The sequence below is a fragment of the Myxine glutinosa genome, chromosome 3 (assembly GCF_964187855.1).
Source record: "Myxine glutinosa chromosome 3, kmMyxGlut1.1, whole genome shotgun sequence".
Classification (NCBI taxonomy): Eukaryota; Metazoa; Chordata; class Myxini; order Myxiniformes; family Myxinidae; genus Myxine; species Myxine glutinosa.
In genome coordinates this window covers 2428180-2446790 of record NC_136263.1, presented here as the reverse complement: position 1 = coordinate 2446790, position 18611 = coordinate 2428180, and the positions used below count along the sequence as shown (strand labels likewise).

The following is an 18611-nucleotide window of genomic DNA, read 5'->3' as shown; positions in this document are numbered from 1 at the left end:
TTGGTCCATCCCCATGACGTCACATTGTAGGCGGTGTATAGTATAAAGGAACGGCAGGAAGTTTAACGGTCATTTTTTATTTCGATATTGGCTGAGGTGGGTTTGTTCATGGTACTTTAAATTAACTAGTTTATTTTATTTTCTCTTTAAATTGTTTTAAAATGCCGATTGTTTTTAATTTGTGTTTGTGTGGAAGATTTAGTAGGTGTAAGGGATTTTAATACACCACGTGTGTAGGCCTCAATGAGGCCTTCGTGCACCAGCGGTTAGTCAGCCTCTAGGCCTTTGTCGTGGCCCAGGTGGCGTTACGCTGCTGGTAGAGTATGCACGCTCGGATAAGCGAGTCCCGGGCCCGTCCTGGGTACCTGGGGCCGGCGGTCTGTGCGTGCAGCCCTCATCAGAGAGTGGGTTTGAGGCCTTCGTGCTTGTTACCCTAGTTTGTGGGCGAACAACGGGACTTTAAATTGGCGAGAAAACCGCAAAATACAAACTCTGCAAAACAAAAACCGCAAAATACAAACTGTGCACGTCTTGGACACCAGATTTTCACTAATTTGTCATTTCTCTCTTACGGGTGTTATAATCAGAACATGATCAATGTAACATCTTTATATTATAGCACTATATGTATATATATATATATATATATATATTAATTACATACTATTACTACCACTAGCGAAGGTCCCTGTGTGACGCCACGCACAGGTGGGAGACCATAAGCAAACAGACAGTGCAGAAAGTATGAATGTTAAACCATGAACCGATACATTCCTGTGCAACCTTTGCCTTTAGCATCCATGAAACCTCCCACCTGCCTGAGGATACCTGCTGGGACCCCAAAACGTTGCACGGGTTTGTCAGGCTAGCTCCAAAACTGTGGGAGTCGTACTGTATACAATCGATGTACCTTTAATCCGAATCCTACTAAAAATTACCACCTAACTTTCCTCTTAAGCTTGAACTTTGTCTGGCCTCTGTGAGCTTCAATGTCTCTTGTCTGCTGCTCTTCTCTGAAGCTTGAACTTTGTCCGGCCTCTCTGTGAGCTTCAGTGTCTCTTGTCTGCACTTCTTCTCTGCCGCTTGAACTTTGTCCGGTCTCTTGTCTGCACTTCTCTGAAGCTTGAGCTTTGTCCGGCCTCTCTGTGAGCTTGTGTCTCTTGTCTGCTTCTCTTCTCTGAAGCTTGAACTTTGTCCGGCCTCTCTGTGAGCTTCGGTGTCTCTTGTGTGCTCATATTCTCTGAAGCTTGAACTTTGTCCGGCCTCTCTCTGAGCTTCGGTGTCTCTTGCCTGCACTTCTTCTCTGATGCTTGAACTTTGTCTGGTCTCTCTGTGAGCTTCAGTCTCTTGTCTGCTCTTCTCTAATGCTTGAACTTTGTCCGGTCTCTGTCTGCGCTTCTCTGACGCTTGAACTTTGTCCGGCTTTTCTGAGCTTTGGTGTCTCTTGCCTGCTGCTCTTCTCTGAAGCTTGAACTTTGTCTGGCCTCTGTGAGCTTCAATGTCTCTTGTCTGCTGCTCTTCTCTGAAGCTTGAACTTTGTCCGGCCTCTCTGTGAGCTTCAGTGTCTCTTGTCTGCACTTCTCTGCCGCTTGAACTTTGTCCGGGCTCTTGTCTGCACTTCTCTGAAGCTTGAGCTTTGTCCGGCCTCTCTGTGAGCTTGTGTCTCTTGTCTGCTTCTCTTCTCTGAAGCTTGAACTTTGTCCGGCCTCTCTGTGAGCTTCGGTGTCTCTTGTGTGCTCATATTCTCTGAAGCTTGAACTTTGTCCTGCCTCTCTCTGAGCTTCGGTGTCTCTTGCCTGCACTTCTTCTCTGATGCTTGAACTTTGTCTGGTCTCTCTGTGAGCTTCAGTCTCTTGTCTGCTCTTCTCTAATGCTTGAACTTTGTCCGGTCTCTGTCTGCGCTTCTCTGACGCTTGAACTTTGTCCGGCTTTTCTGAGCTTTGGTGTCTCTTGCCTGCTGCTCTTCTCTGAAGCTTGAACTTTGTCTGGCCTCTGTGAGCTTCAATGTCTCTTGTCTGCTGCTCTTCTCTGAAGCTTGAACTTTGTCCGGTCTCTTGTCTGCACTTCTCTGAAGCTTGAGCTTTGTCCAGCCTCTCTGTGAGCTTGTGTCTCTTGTCTGCTTCTCTTCTCTGAAGCTTGAACTTTGTCCGGCCTCTCTGTGAGCTTCGGTGTCTCTTGTGTGCTCATATTCTCTGAAGCTTGAACTTTGTCCGGCCTCTCTCTGAGCTTCGGTGTCTCTTGCTTGCACTTCTTCTCTAATGCTTGAACTTTGTACGGTCTCTGTCTGCGCTTCTCTGACGCTTGAACTTTGTCCGGCCTTTCTGAGCTTTGGTGTCTCTTGCCTGCTGCTCTTCTCTGAAGCTTGAACGTTGTCTGGCCTATGTGAGCTTCAGTGTCTCTTGTCTGCTCTTCTCTGAAGCTTGAACTTTGTCCGGCGTCTCTGTGAGCTTCAGTGTCTCTTGTCTGCACTTCTTCTCTGCCGCTTGAACTTTGTCCAGCCTCTCCGTGAGCTTGTGTCTCTTGTCTGCGCTTCTTCTCTGGAGCTTGAATTTTGTCTGGCCTCTCTGAACTTGTCTCTTGCCTGTGCTTCTTCTCTAAGGCTTGAACGTTGTCTGGCCTATGTGAGCATCAGTCTCTCTTGTCTGCTCCTCTTCTCTGAAGATTGAACTGTCATTTTTCTGTGAGGTTCAGTATTCTCTACTTGTTCTTGTGTCCTGTCGGCATCATCCAATCTCTGCATTTGTTTCTTTTGAGCGACAAACTATTAATGTATTTTTTCTCGGCATTTTGAACTGATGGTCCGTGTGCTGCACTTTCGATTATTCAAAAGCGAACAAACAAACTGGATACTCATTGGGGTGGTCCCCAAATGAATGGAAAAAATTAAATTCATAAAAACATTATGACCACCCTGCCATTTTTTTTTACATCGACTTAAAGAAGTTAACATACAAAATTTCAGCAAAATTGGTTAATATTTCGAGGTGCCACAAGTGGCCACGAGTAAGGTGAGGATTGGTCCTGGGGAGACCAATGTGAAGAACTTCTCGAAACCCCCAAAACAGCTCCTGCTCCTGAGGGAACGAGTAGTATCGCATGACGATAAGACCCCTAAAATGCACTTTTCGTCTGCACCTCTTAGATATTAGGTGTCTGTGTTTTATTTTGTACGTATTTGTATATGAAACAATTTTGGCTCGGGAAACCCTCTGAGAAAGTGTCCATTCTGCTTCAAAATTACATTTCAACGGTGTGACCCCCCCCCCCCCCCCCCCTGAAATCCGACCGATCCGAAGCCAACAATTATAAATTGGAACATTGTTTTTCCTGTGTATATGCATCTTTTCGATCATTGAAGCGCGTTTCTCGGTTACTCTGACGTGCTGAGTGCAGATACAATGACCACAGACTGTTAAACCTTTTTAGGTTGGGCCCATCTGTGCAATCCAAGATGGCCACAACCGATTTATGATGAAACATTTTAATTCTCACATGTTCTAATCTAGATAAGGTACATACGTGTATGAACTATCGTTTTGTATGTTTCCAGACATGAGGATACAATGCCCACATTATTTCTTTGGTAAACTACACATAGTTGTTGGTAAATGTCAAGTGTATGTCGAACACGGCTGCAGCAAATTCGAAAAAAAATTACTTTTTCTTTCATTTAGAAAGCAAGTAACCTCAACATGACACCAAACGCATGTGTTCATGTTTTCGTTTGCTAAGAATTATTTGAAGCAGATATGAATCAGAAACAGCCAATGAACACAATATAGATATTGTTTTTTTTAGCATGGTGGATATATATTATTCACCATATTCTACAGCTCGTGTTAAGATTTCAAGTACTAATATAGTCAGGTTCACTATGTTCTTTCGTTCAAAATCATGGTAGATTAGCAAACCTATACAATTTTGGAAACGTTATTGCATCGAAAATCTGAAAATCAATGTTTACATTTGCGGTGATACCTGTATGGCCGCCATTTTGGATTTTCAAAATGGCCGCCATAAAAATACATATTTTGCTCTATTTCTGCCTCTAATTACCCTAAAAACTTTTTAAAATATACTAAGCCTATGTTTTCAGGTACAAGGAATCCATTGGTGACATAATCAGACTTCTGACTGTAACAGTTCTTTCTTTTTTCAGGGAATATGCAATGTGCATCCAGGGAGCAGCCATTGATACAAAAAAAATTCCGTTAATATATTTATTTTACATATTAACTATCTTGGTGGAGGTGTTTATGGTGGTTGTTCTTCTTGTGTATTTTCAGTGCATAACTCATCATGAGTGAAGATCCTGATGGAAGCGAGTTGTCTTTGGGCACGTCCAAGGAGTCTGTAGACTGGAAACTGTGCATCATTTGCCAGGAGAAAAACACTAACAAAGGGACAGTTGTTCTAAATCCCAGGACAGAATCCTACCAGAAGTTACTGGACATAGTGGCCGACAGAGCCAGCCTACGGGATGGAGAATATGTTGCTATCCAAAGACGTCTCCAGGACTGCACAAAACAAACGATGCTCGAAGCGAAAACAACGTGGCATCGAAGCTGCTATTCTGACGCCACTAATCAGATATCCTTGCAGCGCGCCAGGGAACGCTTTGAACATTCCATGTCCACAGAAAGGTATGCTGTCAAAACACGTGGCCATAAGAGAACAAGCTCAGAAATGGAAGCAAACACACCAACCACATCAACGACATTCACACGATCTGCAACAGAGCCTTTGTCGAAAGATCTATGTTTCTTCTGTCAAGTGGATGACGGCCAGCGTCTCTTCACTGTCCGAACCGGAAACTCTGGGAATGCACTTAGGCAAGCGATACAAATTACCCAAGACCCGGTGCTGATGACAAGGTTAAACAATGCAATCTCACCAAGTGATGCGCATGCAATCGATGTGAGATACCACAAGCTGTGCTGGACGAATCATGTGTTTCGTGTCCTCAGGGATGATGTCAGAAACCAAGCCAGGCCCATGACGGCAGACCTACCAATGCAGATGCCATGCTTGATTGAGTTGATCAATATTGTAGACATTCAAACTAAAAAAAAAGCGTATCTTCCCATGGATGCCATTGAGACAACATACATCTCGATGCTGGGAGGTAGTGATGAGGCAGAGAAGCACACACCGACGTTGACCCGACAATGGCTGAAGGACAAGATGCTCTCAGAGTTGCCAAGTGTAACGTCTGTGAGACAGAAAGACAGACGGACGCCTTCTGTTCTTTTTTGCCCTGAAGCCTGCGAGGAAGATATGGTCCACATGTCTATGATGCAAGACCATGCAAGTGAAATGGATAACGCAAAGATGCTCTACAAAACAGCTAAGCTAATACGCAGACGCATTACAGACTTCACCGAGGAGAAGAAGCAGATCGATACAGTCACAGTAGCAAGCACAAAAGAAGATGTTCCAACTGAGTTGTACAGCCTGATACGATGGATTTTGGTAGGACCCGAAGAAGAGCTACAGACAGAGATGAGGAGCAGGACAGTCGACCGATCAGCACTGACCACAAGTCAGAACATAATGTATGCTTTCAAGACCCGAAGGCAGGTGCAACACAAACCCAAGCAAGCACTGGACACATTCCGGACACAGTGGCTCGATCCTTCCATGCAGTGATAAGTCAAAGCTGATCCATAGCCTCGAGAACTTCAGTAAAACGAATGAAAATTCATACTGATGCACAAGCAGCAGAACCAACAGAACAGACTGATGATATTGCCGATGCAGTAACTCCATTTCCAGGACCATCTACGAGTCAGAGAATCGCTGTTGATGGAATGGTGCTCATCCAGAAGATGACAACGAAACCAGCGAAAATCACCACAGTCAAAGATCTCGGCCAGCATTTCAATGACCGCCTCATGACCTTGACAGCAGGATCCGATGAGATTATCCTGGTCTTCGACACGTACAAGGCAGACTCCTTAAAACAGAAAACCAGAGAAAAACGACGACAAGGCAAAGACCCTGTTCAATACCAGATTGCGGATGATACAAACATATACCAATGGGCCGCTTCCTATCTCATGAAAAGACGAAAGCTGATCTAACAGTGTACCTTGCTGAGGCAACACTCAAGTATAATGCAAACTCTCCAAAGTTAATTATCACGTCAGCAGCAGGCCACACTAGAAGCAACCGGAGCATGCAGTTTGACCCAAACAACCATGAGGAAGCTGACACACTGATGATCAGCTTAGCAGCGACAGCATCACAACGTTGTCCCGAAGCACAGTTAGTCTTCTTCACCCCGGATACAGACGTCCTGGTTCTAGCTATTGCAGCCTATGACAAGCTCTGCAAAAACACATCGATGACGATGGTATCAGGAACCGTGGAGGTAGGGCCAATGTGGAGAGCGCTAGGAAGAGAAAAGGCAACAGCATTACCTATATTCCATGCATTTACTGGAGCAGACAATGTTGGTCGATTCTCAGGAGTGGGTAAAACGAAGTGGTTTCAACACTACATCAAGGCTGAAAGGGACGTAGTCAGAGCACTGATGAAACTACCGGAGGATGGTGACCTAACGCATGAGGTATTAGAAACATTGGCCAGCTTTGTATGCTTAGCGTATTGCCCAAAAGGTATTCAGATCGCAAGTATTCCTGACCTAAGATGGCATCTGTTTTGCAAACATCTGGCAGAAAGTAACAAGTTGCCTCCAACAACTGGTGCACTTGAGGAGCACATTGAACGTGTGCGAGTACAGAGTAGAGTTTGGTGCCAAGCCACTGTCATGTGGCAACAGCTGTTTGACCCACTCAAACATGGCTACCATCAGGATGAGAAAGGCCATATACTCCCTATCACCACCAAGGTTCTACCAGCTCCACAGGCCATTGTCGAGTTAGTCAGATGTCAATGTAAAGCCAATTGCTCAACCCAGCGGTGCTCATGCAGAAGAAATGACTTCACTTGCACCGACCTTTGCTTGTGTGGAACGGACTGTGAAAACGATGCGGACTATATTGTCGGATACGACACACAGGACAGTGATGACTAACTCTAAATGGCATATTCTGTAATCGTGTATGTTTGATGCTGTGGCGGACACGAAAGCCCACTGGCGTGGTGACATTCCGCGCACCAAGTGGGCGGCGGCCACGCCCGAGGGGTAGGCGTGGCCTCAGGATATACACGGGTGCGCAGCCCGGAGCAGGCCAGTGCTACAGTGACCTCTTTGAATAAAGAACATTAAACTTACCGCGTTGTCCGCTTCCTCCTTGGTAGCAAGTCGCGCGCGTAGCACCGCGTGCTTCATTGGTGACCTCCGACATTCGAGTCAGCCGTCGCTGACCACCCGAAACCGCCGCAACAATGGCTACCAACGCGGTCTCCATCAAGCTCCCCGAATTCTGGGAGTCACAAGCCGAAGTTTGGTTCCTGCAGGCGGAAGCCCAGTTCCGACTTCGAGGCATCACGGTGGACGAGACCATGTACTGCCACGTGGTCGCCGCCCTCGGGCCCGGCACGGCCACCCGCGTCGTATCGGTCCTAAGGGAGCCACCTGCCGACGGCAAGTACAAGGCGGTCAAGCGTCGCCTCGCCACGTTCGGCCTTACGGTGGACGCACGGGCCGATCGCCTCTTGGACTTCCCCGAGATCGGGGACACGCGACCGTCGGTCCGTATGGACCATATGCTGGCGCTCATGGGCGACGAAACCCCGAACGCTCTATTCCGGGCGTTATTTCGACGCCAGCTGCCAGCACGAGTCCGCCTCGCTTTGGCTGATTCCGCGTTAACGGAACCCCGTGCGCTCGCTGCCGAGGCCGACAAATACTACGCGGCTTTGGACACGCAGGCGAGTCTTGGCGCGGTTGCCGCTCCCGAGGCTTTCCCCGATGCACCGCACCTCGTGTCCGCCGCCACGCTCCGCCCACCACCACCGCCGCCGCGAAGAAAACCGCGGCCTCCGACACCGCAGCTGCCCGCCTGGTGTTTCTTCCACGCCACGTTCGGCCACGAGGATCGGCAGTGTCGCCCGCCGTGCTCATTCGGCAGGTCGGGAAACGGGCGCTCGGTGGCAACGGTGAGCGTCGGCAATTCAAATAGCCTTCTGTACATAACGGACACCTTGTCCGGGTGCCGTTACCTGTGCGACATGGGGGCGCAGGTGAGTGTCGTTCCTGCCGGTACGTCCGACAAGCACACCGCGGGCCGAGGTCCCGCGCTGCTTGCGGCCAATGGTACGTCTATACGCACGTACGGAAAACGCTGTCTCTCTCTGCGGTTCGGAGGGCAGGTTTTCCGTTGGTCGTTCGTTACGGCCGACGTGCCCATGGCACTGCTCGGCGCGGACTTCTTATGTGCTAATGGATTACTGGTCGATGTAAAGCGCAGAAGGCTTGTCCAGGCTGAGACGTTCAGCTCGCTCGCGTGCGCGCTGCCCGCCTCGTTGAGCGGCTTGCTGAGCGGTTCCGTTCCGGCCAGGTTCATCTGTACGCTTCCGGCAGCGGACGAATTCGCCCGCCTCCTCGCGGGTTTCCCGGCCCTCACGCGGCCCACCTTTTCGGCGGGGACCGTCAAGCACGGGGTGGAACATCACATCCCCACCGCCGGGTCACCGGTCTACGCCCGGGCACGCCGCCTCGAGCCGACGAAGCTCGCCGTAGCTAAAGCGGAGTTCGCTACGCTGGAGCGGCTCGGCATCGTGCGGCGCTCCGAGAGCGCGTGGGCGTCCCCGCTCCACATCGTGCCCAAGCCCGGCGGGGGATGGCGACCGTGCGGGGACTACCGGCGCCTCAACGACGCCACCACCCCCGACCGCTACCCCGTCCCCCACATCCAGGACTTCTCCGCCCGTTTGGCGGGGATGTCCTTCTTTTCAAAGGTGGACCTCGTACGCGGCTACCATCAGGTCCCTGTCAGGCCGGAGGACATCCCGAAGACGGCTGTCATCACGCCATTCGGGCTTTTCGAATTTCTTCGGATGCCCTTTGGTTTGAAAAATGCGGCTGAGGCGTTCCAGCGCCTCATGGACAGCGTCTTGCGCGGCTTGGATTTTTTGTACGTCTACCTGGACGACATCCTCGTCGCCAGCGCGTCCCGCGAAGAGCACCTTCGTCACTTCCGCACGCTCTTCGAACGTCTGGGCCAGCACGGCCTGATCGTGAACCCCGCCAAGTGCCGGTTCGGTGTCGCTGAAATCGACTTTTTGGGGCACCGCGTCACCAGGCACGGGGCCGTCCCCCTACCGGCCAAGGTGGAGGCGGTGAAGGGGTTTCCGCGCCCCCGCACGATCAAGGGGCTCCAGGAGTTCCTGGGCATGGTAAACTTTTACCATCGGTTCCTGCCCCGCATCGCCCAGCTCCTGCGCCCCTTACACGAGGCCCTTCGAGGGAAGCCGGGCAAAGGTGACGTTACCTGGACCGAGCAGATGGACGCGGCGTTCTCTGGCGCGAAGCTCGCCTTGGCCAACGCCACCATGCTCTCGCACCCGGCGCCCCATGCACCGATCGCCCTCACCACCGACGCCTCGGACTACGCGGTGGGTGCGGTGCACGAGCAATGGGTGCGTGGTGCTTGGCAACCGCTGGCGTTCTTCAGCCGGCAGCTTCGCTCGCCCGAACGCCGTTGCAGTACCTTCGACCGCGAGTTGTTTGGGCTTCACCTCGCGGTCAGGCACTTCCGCCATCTGCTCGAGGGCCGGGCGTTCACGGCCTTCGTCGCCCACAAGCCGCTGGTTTTCGCGATGGGCAAGGTCGCCGAGCCGTGGTCGGCCCGGCAACAGCGTCACCTCGCGGCCGTGTCCGAGTACACGACGGACATCCGACACGTCGCGGGAAAGGACAACCCGGTGGCCGACTGCCTTTCCCGGGCCGTCGCCCACGCAGTCCACCTTGGCATCGACTATGCCCGGATGGCGGCGGACCAGGCCGCCGACCCCGGGGTCCAGGCCTTGCGGACCGCCGTCACGGGCCTCCGCGTAACCGAGGTGCCCTTCGACGGCGCGGGCACGGCCCTCGTTTGCGACGTCTTCCTCGGGCGGCCTCGCCCCATCGTGCCCGCAGGCTGGCAGCGCCAGGTTTTTGACGCCATCCACGGCCTGTCCCACCCGGGCACGAAGGCCTCCCAGAGGTTGGTCGCCGACAAGTTTGTCTGGCATGGCCTCCGGAAGGCCGTCCGCGGCTGGACCAGGACGTGCCTCGCGTGCCAGCGCGCGAAGGTGCACCGGCATACCCAGGCCCCATTGGCCCCGTTTACGGTGCCGGCACGTAGGTTCGACCACGTGCACGTGGACCTGGTGGGACCTCTGCCCCCCTCGCGGGGTTTCGCCCATGTCCTTACCATGGTGGACCGCACCACCTGGTGGCCGGAGGCCGTGCCTTTGGCGGCGGCAGACGTCGCGCAGGCGTTCATCGCCACCTGGGTAGCCCGGTTCGGCGCCCCCTCGGACATCTCGTCCGACCGCGGCCCCCAGTTCACCTCGGAGCTCTGGGCCGCGGGGGCTCGTGGTCCAGCTGCACCGAACCACGGCCTACCACCCCCAGGCCAACGGCCTGTGCGAGCGGTTCTACCGCTCATTGAAGGCCGCGCTCCGGGCCACCCTCCGCGACGGCGGCTGGGTCGGCAGGCTCCACTGGGTCCTGCTGGGCCTCCGGACGGCGCCCAAGGAGGACCTGCGCGCTTCCGCGGCGGAGTTGGTCTTTGGACAACCGCTGCGGGTGCCGTGCAAGTTCCTCCCCGACCCCACGGCACCTTGGTCCGCGGCGCAGGAGTGTTCTGCGCTGCAGGAGACCGCCCGGAGGTTCGCCCCGGTGCCGACGGCGCACCACGGGCACCCTCCTACACACGTCGCCCCAGAGCTTCGCACCGCGGAGTATGTCTTCGTCCGGCACGACGCCCACCGGACACCACTGCGGCCCCCGTACGACGGGCCTTTCCGCGTGCTGGAGACCGGGGTGAAACATTTCACCCTGGACATCGGCGGCACTCCTGACCGGGTCTCCATAGACCGCCTCAAGCCGGCCCACCTCGACGTGGACCACCCACCGCCGGTGGGACGCCGCCCCCCGGTCCGGCACCCATCCCGGGTACAGCCGGGGGCATCCCACCTGGCATCCCTGCACCCCGGACGCCGCCGGTCGCCAGAGGGCGCTTCGGCTGGGTCATACGTTTGCCCCGCAAACTGGCCCTCCAGGTGCGCGGGAATTCTGGGGGGGGCGCGTGTGGCGGACATGAAAGCCCACTGGCGTGGTGACATCATTCCGCGCACCAAGTGGGCGGTGGCCACGCCCGAGGGGTAGGCGTGGCCTCAGGATATACACCGGGCGCGCAGCCCGGAGCAGGCCAGTGCTACAGTGACCTCTGAATAAAGAACATTAAACTTACCGCGTTGTCCGCTTCCTCCTTGGTAGCAAGTCGCGCGCGTAGCACCGCGTGCTTCAATGCCATTGACTGCCTGTGTATATTTTGTCATTGACTGCCTGTGTAGATGTGAAGTTATACTGACTGCATGTGTATATATGATTTTGCTGACTGTCTGTGTATGTTTGGTGATATGAATTATTGTGACACATTTTGATGTTATTAACTGCCTGTACAAAATGATAACATGTATTTGATTATGCAACTTATCGCGAAAATAAAGACAGTATTTTGCAATTCAAACCCTTTGATTCGTGTCTTACCATTCCCCATAGCACTAATTTGATACCTTCATTGGATTCCTTGTCCCTGAAAATATAGGTTTAGTATATTTTAAAAAAGTTTTTAGGGTAATTAGAGGCAGAAATAGAACAAAATATGTATTTTACAGTGGCCATTTTGAAAATCCAAAATGGCCGCCATACAGGTATCTCTCCAAATGTAAACATTGATTTTTAGTTTGCTTATGCTATAACTTTTCCAAAAATGTATAGGTTTGCTAATCTGCCATGATTTTGAACGAAATATAATTTATTGACATAGTGAGCCTGACTAATATATGTTTACAGTAATTATACAGGGGGCTGCAAAAGTAGGTATACAGTAAGGATTATACCAGTATTACCAGTATTATAATAGTGGTGCTAGGATTCATTTAATACTAGAATTCATTTAATTCATTAAAATAATTATTACCATTTTTAATATTTTTATTTTCGTAATTTTTTCTATAATACATCTATTATTTGCAGGTGAAGTGGAAATTTAACGATGGCTGGTAATTCAACAGACGAGGAGCGCAAATGGATTTTGAAACAGTACTGGAAGACAGAGAATAGTGAACGTGTGCGAGAGCAGTGGCGAGAAACATTTGCATCGCCTCCACCAACGAGGCTCACGATTTACCGGATACGTGACAAATTTGAGAGGACGGGGTCTATCCACAACTCGCCGAAGAGTGGTCGACCAGTCACCGTGACAACGCCAGGGAATGCAATGCAAGTCGCCCTGGCATTTACCCAGAGCCCTCAGAAATCGAAAAACAGGGCGTCATCTGAATTGGGTATTGAACGCAGATCGTTGGGTCGTTTGATGCACCGTGCAGGACTGGAAATGTACGTGCCACGATTGATACATGGTTTATTAGAGGATGACTCGGATCGGCGTTTACAATTTTGCGAAGCCGTCCTGAACGAGGAACGAGAGGGTGACAGCATTCTGCGCAAAATCGTGTGGTCCGATGAAGCAAACTTTAAGCGATCGGGTGCCGTTAATCGGCACAATTGTGTGTACCACGCAACTGAAAACCCTAAAGTCACGATTGAGCAACAGCTCAATCAACCTGGGGTGACAGTGTGGGCTGGCCTGTCCTGCAAAGGTGTCGTTGGACCTATCATTCTGCACAGGACTGTCGATCAACACGTGTATCTGAACATGCTGACGGATACAATCATACCACAGGTACGCGAACAACAGCAGCAGGACGACTTCTACTTTCAGCAGGATGGGGCGCCACCGCACTTCGCACTCACTGTGCGTGCGCTACTTGACAAAGAATTTCCCAACAGGTGGATTGGACGTCGGGGAGCCATTGACTGGCCACCACGTTCGCCGGATCTCACCCCTATGGACTTCTTTTTCTGGGGATGTGTAAAAGACAGGGTTTTCGCACGCAAGCCACGTTCTGTTGATGCCATGATTCAGTTCATACGGGAGGCTTGCCAGGAAATTGATGCTGATAAAGACCTTTGTGCCAGAGTGTGCATGGGTGTCCACACTCGACTAGTGGAGTGTGTGAATGCCGGGGGCAAACAGTTTGAACATTTGAGGGATTAATATGTTTATTATTGATATGTTTATTATTGATATGTTATTATTGATATGCTTGTATAATCAATAAAATACGTTTTGTTTTTCATTACTGTATACCTACTTTTGCAGCCCCCTGTATATTACATACTCGCGAAGGTCGCTGTGTTACACCACGCACAGGTGGGAGACCATAAGCAAACAGACAGTGCAGAAAGTATGAATGTTAAACCATGAACCGATACATTCCTGTGCAACCTTTGCCTTTAGCATCCATGAAACCTCCCACCTGCCTGAGGATACCTGCTGGGACCCCAAAACGTTGCACGGGTTTGTCAGGCTAGCTCCAAAACTGTGGGAGTCGTACTGTATACAATCGATGTACCTTTAATCCGAATCCTACTATATATTACCACCTAACTTTCCTCTAAAGCTTGAACTTTGTCTGGCCTCTGTGAGCTTCAGTGTCTCTTGTCTGCTGCTCTTCTCTGAAGCTTGTGTCTCTTGTCTGCACTTCTTCTCTGCCGCTTGAACTTTGTCCAGCCTCTCCGTGAGCTTGTGTCTCTTGCCTGCGCTTCTTCTCTGATGCTTGAGCTTTGTCTCGCCTCTTTGAGCTTCAGTGTCTCTTGTCTGCTTCTCTTCTCTGAAGCTTGAACTTTGTCCGGCCTCTCTGTGAGCTTCGGTGTCTCTTGCCTGCGCTTACTCTCTGATGCTTGAGCTTTGTCTGGTATCTTTGAGCTTCAGTGTCTCTTGTCTGCTCTTCTCTGAAGCTTGAACTTTGTCCGGCCTCTTTGTGAGCTTCGGTGTCTCTTGTCTGCGCTTCTTCTCTGACGCTTGAATTTTGGCCGGTCTCTTGTCTGTGCTTCTTCTCTGACGCAAAACTTTGTCTGGCCTCTCTGTGAGCTTTCGTGTCTTGTCTGCTCCTCTTCTCTGAAGCTTGAACTTTGTCTGGTCTCTCTGTGAGCTTCAGTGTCTCTTGTCTGCTCTTCTCTGAAGCTTGAACTTTGTCCGACCTCTTTGTGAGCTTCAGTGTCTCTTGTCTGCTCCTTCTCTGAAGCTTGAACTTTGTCCGGCCTCTCTCTGAGCTTCGGTGTATCTTGTCTGTGCTTCTTCTCTGACGCTTGAACTTTGTCCGCTCTCTTGTCTGCTCTTCTTCTCTGGCGCTTGAACTTTGTCCGGCCTCTGTGAGCTTCAGTGTCTCTTGTCTGCTCTTCTTCTCTGACGCTTGAACTTTGGCCGGTCTCTTGTCTGTGCTTCTTCTCTGATGCTTGAACTTTGTCTGGCCTCTGTGAGCTTCAGTGTCTTGTCTGCTTCTCTTCTCTGATGCTTGAACTTTGTCTGTTCTCTTGTCTGCTCCTCTTCTCTGAAGCTTGAACAGGGAGATCAGGAGATGTGGTGGAAGTATTGGTCAGAAGAGTGGACATATGTTGTGTGCATGAGACGAGATGGAAGGGAAGTGGTGTGAGAATGGTGTGAAGGGTAGGCAGGGACAGAAATACAAGTTTGTGTGGCAAGGGTGCCCGGAGGGCGTGAATGGTGTCGGTGTCCTGTTTTCTGAGGAGTTTGTAGACAGTGTGGTGAGTGTGACTAGAGTGAGTGATAGGTTGATGATGGTGAAAATGATGATTGGAAAGCTCTTGGTGAACGTCATCTCGGGATATGATCCGCAGGTTGGTCGGAGCGATGAAGAGGACAAGTTCCGGTGTGCGATAGAGAAGCTGATGGAAAACGTGAAAGATGAGGAAGTTGTTGTGGTAGGAGGAGACCTAAATGGACATGTGGGAAGGAGTATGGCCGGTTTTGAGGAGTTCATGGGGGTTACGGATATGGTGTGAGAAATGGAGAAGGTGAAAGGATTTTGGAGTTTGCTGATGGAGCTGATTTGTTATATTCAGTTCCAGAAAGATGATAATAAGCTTGTTACATATATGTCAGGTGGGTCGACGACGACCGTTGACTACCTGCTGGTGCGTAGGCGAGATAGGGGGCACCTCCGGGACACAAAGGTGATCCCGGGGGAGGAGGCTGTTTCACAGCACCACTTGGTTTTCTGCGACATAAGGGTGAAAGGTGTGAGGAGAGCTCGGCGGGTGAAGTACCAACCGAGAATGAAGGTGTGGAGGTTGAAAGAGGTGACAGTGAGGGAGACATTAAAAGAGGGGCTGAATATGGTAGAGGATGATGTGGTTGAGCTTGAAAGTGGTTGGATGTCAATGAAAGATCGTCTGTTGGGAGCCGTTGGTGAGGTATGTGGAGGGACAAAAGGACCACCGAGGCACTCGGAAACATGGTGGTGGGATGATGAAGTTGGAAAGAAGAATGATGAGAAGAGGAAGAAGTTCAAGGAGTGGCAGAAGGCGAAGGGTATGGGGGCAGAAAAGGCAGAGCATGAAAGCTATAAGGCAGCCAGGAAGGCTGCAAAGAAAGAGGTAGCAAAGGCACAGGGGGCATGTCGGAAAAAGTTCGGAGAACGCTTGGATTTGGAAGAAGGTCAGGGAGCGGTATTCAGGATTGCAAAGCAGATAGCAAAAGAGAGGTGTGATGTGACGAGGGTGAGTTGCTTGAAGGATGAAGTGGGACAAATCGTTGTGGACCCAGATGGAATTAAAGGAAGATGGAAAAGATAAATGGAAATGCTGTTGAATGCAGAGAATGAATGGGATGGCAACATAGAGAGTAACCCAGTTTTAGGACCGGCAGAGAAGATAACCGAGAAGGAAGTTGAGGAAGCGATAAAAGCAATGAAGAATAGAAAAGCGGGAGGGCCAATGGGAATTGTGGGAGATATGTTGAAGGCAGCAGGAAATTGGGGTGTGAAGAGAATGACAGAGATCTGTAATCTGGTGGTGAAAGAAGTCCGCATTCCAGTGGATTGGGAACTGAGTACCCTCGTCCCTCTATACAAGGGGAAAGGTGACCCTCTGGACTGTGGCTCGTATCGAGCGATAAAGTTATTGGAGCATGGAATGAAGGTATTGGAAAGGGTGTTGCAGAGGAGGATAAGGAAGAAGGTGAAGATTGACGAAATGCAGTGGATTTATGCCAGGAAGAGGAACGACAGATGTGCTTTTTATTGTGAGGCAGTTACAGGAGAATTATATGGAGAAGAGGAAGAAGTTGTTTCTTGAGTTTGTTGATCTGGAGAAAGCATTCGATAGGGTTCCACGTGAAGTCCTGACATGGGCATTGAGGAAGTTAGGAGTGGAGGAATGGTTGATCAGAGTCGTGATGGCAATGTACAAAAGAGCGCGCACCGCTGTAAGGACGAAGGACGGGAATAATGGTGAGTTTGAGGTGAAGGTGCGAGTGCATCAGGGGTCGGTACTAAGTCCACTACTATTTGTAGCTGTGATGGAGGTGCTGGCTCAGAACGTAAAGGAGGGTTTACCGTGGGAGTTGTTGTATGCAGATGATCTGGTGTTGATTGCAGAAAGTATGGATGGACTGAAGGAGAAGATGAACAAGTGGAAGGAATGTATGGAGACAAAAGGTCTGAAGGTGAATATCGGAAAAACGGAGGTGATGGCAAGTGGTAAAGCATGTGGTGAGGTGCAATGAACTGGGAAGTGGCCATATGCTGTGTGCAGGAAGGGTGTTGGAGTGAATTCCATTCAATGTCCAACGTGTGCTGAGTGGGTTCATCAAAAATGTAGTGGTTTGAGAGGGTCATTAACCAGTGTGGCAGCTACATTGAAGTGTAATGTGCACAGAGGGAGCTGCAGATGGAGGAAATGTTGAGTTGGATTTTGGAGACAGCATGAAGCTGGAAGGTGTGAAAACATTTTGCTATCTCGGAGACATGCTGAATGGAGAAGGTGGATCAGACTCGGCAACGGTTGCTGGAGTGAGATGTGTATGGAAGAAGTTTCGGGAACTGAGTGGCGTGCTGATGAGGAGGGGAGTGTCGTTGAAGCTGAAGGGAATGGTGTATGCTGCATGTGTGAGAAGTGTTATGATTTATGGGAGCGAGACATGGGTTATGAACATAGAGCAGCAACGAAGGGTGGAAATGCGAATGGTTCGGTGGATGTGCGGAGTATCGTTGAGAGAGAGGAAGACAAATGATGAATTGCGAAAGATGATGAGAACAGAGCTTGTGATTGATGCTGTGAAGAAGAACAGGTTGAGATGGTTTGGTCATGTGTTGAGGAAGGGTGAAAGTGACTGGTTGAGAAGAGTGATGGAAATTGATGTAGAAGGAAGTAGAGGACGGGGAAGACCGAGAAAGACTTGGCTGAAGATGGTCGAAGAAGAAATGCGGGCAAGGGGGTTAACAAGGGGGATGCAGAAAATAGGGCAAAATGGAGAACATTGTCATGGGGACTGCAAGGCTAATCCCTGCTCTTGCAGGGAAAATGGCCTTAAAATGCCTGTTGTTGTTGTTTGTGCTGTATACTGTTGAGCTCAATCTGCAATGGCTTTGTGGCACCTCTAAACGTTGTCCAATCTATACCAAATTTTGCATTCTAACTTATTTCAGACGATGTAAAGCAATGGCAAGGTGGTTGCAATAAAATCTTCAACTACATTTTTCAGGACCACCCTAATACTGATGTTCCAAAATCATAATTGTATTAATTCCAAACTGCACAACTCCAATCGCAAATTAAATAGTTCTAGCAACTGTACCCGCCCTGTGGGAGGGGCATCAATTGGGAGGCCCAAATGAAAAGCAAAATATCAGAAATTGGTTTTTTTTTTGGGTTTTTTTAACTACGTATTTATATAAACATCCGTTAAATCATATTAGTACGGCAGATAGGTGAAATATTTTGGGAGAATTGTGCCTTTGATGATTCAAGCACGAGAGTTGGCACACAGTTTCAGTGTGCCCTAAGGAAGATATTTGGCTTTCGGGCCATCGCAGTTTTGTCCTGTGACAACAATGGCGGCCATTTTTCAAAATGGCCTCCATTGCTTCTTATTGCACATATATTTGGTACATTACTGTGTATAAACTGTTGTGGTCATACAAGCTTGACATTTGCACATAATTAAAGACCCCTAACTATAGCTCACTGGTCAACAATTTTTTTTACGTTTTATGGTTCTGGTATATTTTGAGGTGATTCCAACCAACATGAACCTGTAGATTTCGATTATGATATCTAATTTTGACGAGCGCATCCAGTTTTTGAGAACCGGTATACCATAGGAATATCAGCCACAGCCGAAATTCGGGTCAGATTTTCCCACCATCAAGCAGATAGATATAGATATAGGTGTGTGTGTGTGTGTGTGTGTGTGTGTGTGTGTGTGTGTGTGTGTGTGTGTGTGTGTGTGTGTGTGTGTGTGTATACACATACATATATATACATACAGGGTGAATAAAAAGTAGCACCTGATTTCTGTTTTTTCGGCTGTCAGATTCTTTCTGGGATGTCATGTTAATAATTG

At 50.0% G+C, this 18611-nt stretch overlaps 1 non-coding gene across 1 annotated transcript; it reads left to right on the top strand.

Moving 5' to 3' along the window:
* The first annotated feature begins 258 nt into the window (after positions 1–258).
* LOC137424291 (small nucleolar RNA SNORA74) lies at positions 259–453 on the top strand. The gene has a single exon (XR_010983912.1). It is a non-coding gene; the product is annotated as a small nucleolar RNA SNORA74 (small nucleolar RNA).
* The last annotated feature ends 18158 nt before the right edge of the window (positions 454–18611 follow it).